The 5,531-nt window shown below is 35.9% G+C and overlaps 1 long non-coding RNA gene across 1 annotated transcript; it reads left to right on the top strand.

Annotated features, from left to right (window-relative positions):
- The first annotated feature begins 691 nt into the window (after positions 1-691).
- LOC113060316 (uncharacterized) lies at positions 692-3,275 on the top strand. The gene is made up of 2 exons (XR_003278224.1): positions 692-1,237; positions 2,897-3,275. It is a non-coding gene; the product is annotated as an uncharacterized LOC113060316 (long non-coding RNA).
- Positions 3,276-5,531: the final 2,256 nt, after the last annotated feature.

Here is a 5,531-nt window from a genome sequence, read left to right as displayed (position 1 = left end):
GCTCGTCAGCTCTTTAGCATAGACTCTCAAGACCTGAAACAGATAGGGATAAGGGCCAAATAAAGGAGACATCCAAATGTGTAATGATGTTGTATCAGGAATACTAAATAAATGAATTTTCTTAAAAATAATGATTTTTTTGTTGTTTTTTTTGTTTTTTCTTCAGCCGGGGTGTTTGGAGAGATATCAAATGGTGTCCTTCTGGATTCTTGACTGCTTTTCAGCTGAGAGTTGAAAAGCCTCAAGGAAACGGTGACGACACGGCCGCAAACAACATCCAGTGATCATCAGCTTTTGTGTAATGCTGAAAATCCTTTAACCTGATTTGGTCAAAAATGCATTTAATTGTAGAAATTGCAATTGTAAAAATGTAATTATCAGTGTTGGACTTGTTATCCCCAAAATCTAATGTATTACTCCTTTTAAAAGTAATATTATTACATTACTTTTTACTTTCTGGCAAAGTAATTAGTTATAAACTATTAGTTACATTACCTTTCCTACACAGCCCACAGAAGTTGTAACTGTGTATCTTCCCCACAAAATTTGTTAGTTTTCGCATAGTTGAGGAATCAAAAGTAACTGAGTAACAAGCTGTTTTATGAATGGTACCTGTAATATTATTACTGAAATCTTATTAGCAATTAGTCACACTACTAATTATTTACTAAAATTATTTTATTACTGTAGCTAGTTACTAGTAATTAGTTACTGCCCAACACCGCTCATTTTATGCTTTATTATATCACCAAATCTTTTTTTAACTGATTGTTCGTAAAAAAAAATATATATATAAAAAAAATTAAAAAAAAATCTCAACCGGTCACATGCAAATTTCTTCCAGGTTCAAATGCAGTTCAGGGTCTCCTTTGCTGGGTGAAGGCACAAAATGGGGCGACTGGGGTGGCTGGAGCCAAACAAGGAATGTGTGGTATCAAGATGCGGGTTGAAATACCGCAAGGAATCGGAGACGACACTGCTCTCAATGACGTGCGCAACTGCGCATGTACTGCTGCAGTTAAGCTGAAGCGAACGCAATCAAGCACCTGGATCTCAGAGCTGTCGAGAGGCATCCAGCTGCAGCCCCGCAGACTCACTTCTTGCTAGACACCAGTGGCTGGACACCAGTGAATGGACAGCAGACGTCATTTCCGTATCGTCATTCACTTTTCAAATTGACGTAATTTCCGTACCGTCATTCACTTTTCAATTTTGACGCGCCATGCAGATGTCAGCGGTAAGAAAAAATAATAAACTGTCGATGATTTATAGAGGTCGGGATCGTTGCGTCACGTCGCAATGCATTGTGGGAATCGCGGTACAGAAGTAGATGTACTGTATAGTAGGCATTAGGTAACGTTGGTCATTTGGTCATTAATTTTGATTATTTTTTGGAAAATGGTTCAGTATTGCTGTATTGTGAACTGCTGTAATCGGTTTCATGATCGACAGGGCAAACGCCTCGTGAATCATATTAGTTTTCAATATTTTCCTACTTGGAAAAAAAACACAAGGTGTCTGAAATCACCAAGAGGCGTCAGATGGCTTGGGTCGCCACTGTACGGAGGGAAACCATCACCTTCGATAATATTATAATACATAGTTATGGTGAGACATGTTGTGTATGGTCTCTCTCTCTCTCTCACATACACACACACAAACTCAGACACAAACACATTACGCTTTCTCTAGTTTTTGGCCAGTAAGGGAGTCAGTTTAGTGTCTGTATTTTTTGTTTAAACATTTTCTTTTGACCCAATCCTGAACTTAATTTGCTTTTTGATATTTTTGTGCTGACTGTATTTAACAAATTTGAAAAACTTGTTTAAAAAAAAAAAAAAAAAACTGGAACGAACTTCAAAATAGGAAGTTAAGCGTCTTGTTTTGGTGAATGGTGGGTTGTGTCTGAGGTGAATGTTCGTCAATATTATACCGGATTACAGAACTACCGGAGGAAAACAGTGGATTTTTGCAAGTATGATAGGTGAGTAATTACTCCTGAAGTGTAACAAACCCGCATAGACAAGCTTCATAGCTCGCAGAATCTGATAAGTGTGTGTGTGTGTGTGTGTGTGTCACCACTGATGCTTGGTTAATGTTAACATTTCCTTAGTGAAAAAGATTGTTTTCTCCACGTTTAATTTGCAGATCCATTTATGATCTGCAGGTGAGCCTCCAGTGACTTTTTAAAAAGTGAAAGTGACATTTTTAAATTGATCGGAGGTGTAAGCGCTCACTCCACAGACCCGGTAGGATAAATTATCAGGGAAACTGAGGCTTGGTAAACTTTCATGTGTTCATAGGGATCGATTCCGCCTACAACCTCTTTTTTTTTTAATTAGCGTTGTTTGGCTTCATTATTAAGTTTGTCCGTATAGGTATAGGCAACTTTTTTTGTCACGTTCTATAACTTTTTCTGGAGACTGGCTATTATCTTATTACAAACCTGCTTTGCGATGCCTCTAAAATGGCCGCCGTTACCCACAATGCACCATTCCATGACGTCTACGCCCGAGCTCTATTGGTCATGTCAGAATTCAAATGTACAAACTAGCTAGTTAAAAAAAATCGTCTTGTTTTCAAGGTACTGAACTCTGGTGTGCCTCAATTCTAGAGCTAACGTTAGGTTGCTACCATAGATTTTCCAATTAAATCGTTCTTTGAGAGGTATGATTTAATATTGTAAATACGTTTTTTTTTTAACTTGGATGTGTGAAGATTGTAACCCAGGTAACGAGATCTCATAGAACAGTCTTGGTAGAGAATAGTCTAAAATGCTAGGTTGTCTATGCACACGAGAGTTTGCTAGCTAGCTATGTTTTTTTGTTTTTTGTTGGAGTAGTACTTTTCCCTATGCACGTGTTCTAATCATATTGTACATCTGTTCTTGCTTTAGGTGTGGTGAATGTCAAAAAACTGCCCCAGGCTGTAAGAGACATGTGTGTCCCTTTTAAAATTGTACAATGCAGAAATTGCAGATGTTTTTTCAAAGATGGTTGGGGTACTGTGGAAACGGAAGATGTGGAGACCTGCGAGGGTTTTATACAGACCCTGAATTTCCTGAGCATTGCCCAGACTGCCAGTTTTAGGGGGCAGGAATGAGGTGTGGTGTGCACAGTGTGCAATAGTCTATTTGGAACTGTTCATGTTTTATTTTCTCTTGAAATAGGGCCTGACTGTGGCATCTTCGTTCTGATGGTCAGATTTGACAAGTTTTACTAATTAGATTGTGTAATTTTCAATAAATATTGCAAAACCATGAAGTGTTAATTTGATCTGGATTGTTTGGTAAATTGTCTGATCATGTGAATCTACGTATATTTTCAAAACAGAAGTGGTTACATTTACAAAAAAAAAAAAAAAAAAAAAAGAAGAATTGAATATCCAAATGGGCAAGGCAAAAAACTGTGGTCAATTAACATGTACAAGTCTGTTGTATTGACAAAACGTTATAGTCCATTGATCTAGGCTGAATTTAGGTCAAAAAATAGTGATATGATCTGAACAATATATATTTTCAAGGTGGTTCTTGTGAATGCAGTTTGCATGAATTATTGATGTTATAATATTAAGTATATTATTGAGAATTGTTTTATGTAAAGAGATATGATAAATATCATATTTCAATTTGCACACAGCTTTTATATTATATATTTTAAGTCATAAAAGTAAAATGACAATATGGAAAAGACGTATGCAATTAGGGCTGCAAAGAATACTGTCTATCCACTGGTGAAAACAGAAAATAAATATGCTGTATATCCAGAGGTGAAAATATAAAATAAATATGCTGTCCATCCATAGGTGAAAACAGAAAATAAATATGCTGTATATCCAGAGGTGAAAATATAAAATAAATATGCTGTCCATCCATAGGTGAAAATATAAAATAAATATTCTGTCCATCCATAGGTGAAAATATAAAATAAATATGCTGTCTATCCATAGGTGAAAATATAAAATAAATATGCTGTCTATCCAGAGGTGATAACTAAATATTCTGTCCATCCAGAGGTGAAAATATAAAATAAATATTCTGTCCATCCAGAGGTGAGAACTAAATATGCTGTCTATCCAGAGGTGAAAATATAAAATAAATATGCCGTCCATCCAGAGGTGAAAATATAAAATAAATATTCTGTCCATCCAGAGGTGAGAACTAAATATGCTGTCCATCCAGAGGTGAAAATATAAAATAAATATGCTGTCTATCCAGAGGTGAAAATATAAATAAATATACTGTCTATCCAGAGGTGAAAATATAAAATAAATATTCTGTCCATCCAGAGGTGAAAATATAAAATAAATATGCTGTCTATCCAGAGGTGAAAATATAAAATAAATATACTGTCTATCCAGAGGTGAAAATATAAAATAAATATTCTGTCCATCCAGAGGGGATAACTAAATATTCTGTCTATCCAGAGGTGAAAATATAAAATAAATATGCTGTCTATCCAGAGGTGAAAATATAAAATAAATATGCTGTCCATCCAGAGGTGAAAATATAAAATAAATATTCTGTCCATCCAGAGGTGAGAACTAAATATGCTGTCTATCCAGAGGTGAAAATATAAAATAAATATGCTGTCTATCCAGAGGTGAAAATATAAAATAAATATGCTGTCCATCCAGAGGTGAAAATATAAAATAAATATACTGTCCATCCAGAGGTGAAAATATAAAATAAATATTCTGTCCATCCAGAGGTGAGAACTAAATATGCTGTCCATCCAGAGGTGAAAATATAAAATAAGTATATCTCAATCCAAAGGTGAAAATAGGAAATTAGCGGCGAGACGGAAATGACGGAGAAAATGGAAATGACGTAGGCTGTCTATCCACTGGTGGTGTCTAACCGGAGGTGAGTCTGCGGGGCTGCAGCTGGATGCTATTGGAGCATCTGATTAGTGAAATGTTTGTGCTCAGCCTCGCTATACGGGAGCGCGCGCTCTTCCGGCAGAAGTGCCTCAGGACCCATATAAGGAAATTCTGCTCCATCTAACGTCACACAGAGCCATACTCGAAAAAAACTTTCCGAAACTTGTGACAAACCGGAAGGAGTATTTTGGGAACAAAAATACTCCTTCAAACGTACAACTTCATTTTTTAAACTTTGTCCATGTTTAGGATGGGAATCCAACTCTTTAACAGTGTAAAAAACTCAGTATGCATGAAATAGCATTTCACCCACCCTTTAACACAAAGCAGAGGTCGACGGTAAATCATCTCACTTATTACATGGCAATGTAAAGTGTATTTTATCAGGTCATGCATTTCAGATCCACAATCTCCATGCTCTACATTAACTGTAAAGCTGTCAAACCGGTTACATGGCATTTTTCTGAGGGCATAATTGTTTCCTAACATCTATTAAAATATATATTTAACTTGAAATGACATTAGTGTTTGTCTGTTGACTGATGTGCTTCTTCAGTGACCTGACTGAAATTATTAACAATTGGATATTTCTTTGCATCCCATTATTGCATTACTGTAAAGTTATTATTTATATGACATTTGAAAGGAGC

Source organism: Carassius auratus, chromosome 42 (genome assembly GCF_003368295.1).
Source record: "Carassius auratus strain Wakin chromosome 42, ASM336829v1, whole genome shotgun sequence".
NCBI lineage: Eukaryota > Metazoa > Chordata > Actinopteri > Cypriniformes > Cyprinidae > Carassius > Carassius auratus.
The sequence above is the reverse complement of the archived record's forward strand: the minus strand, read 5'-3'. Positions and strand labels throughout refer to the sequence as shown.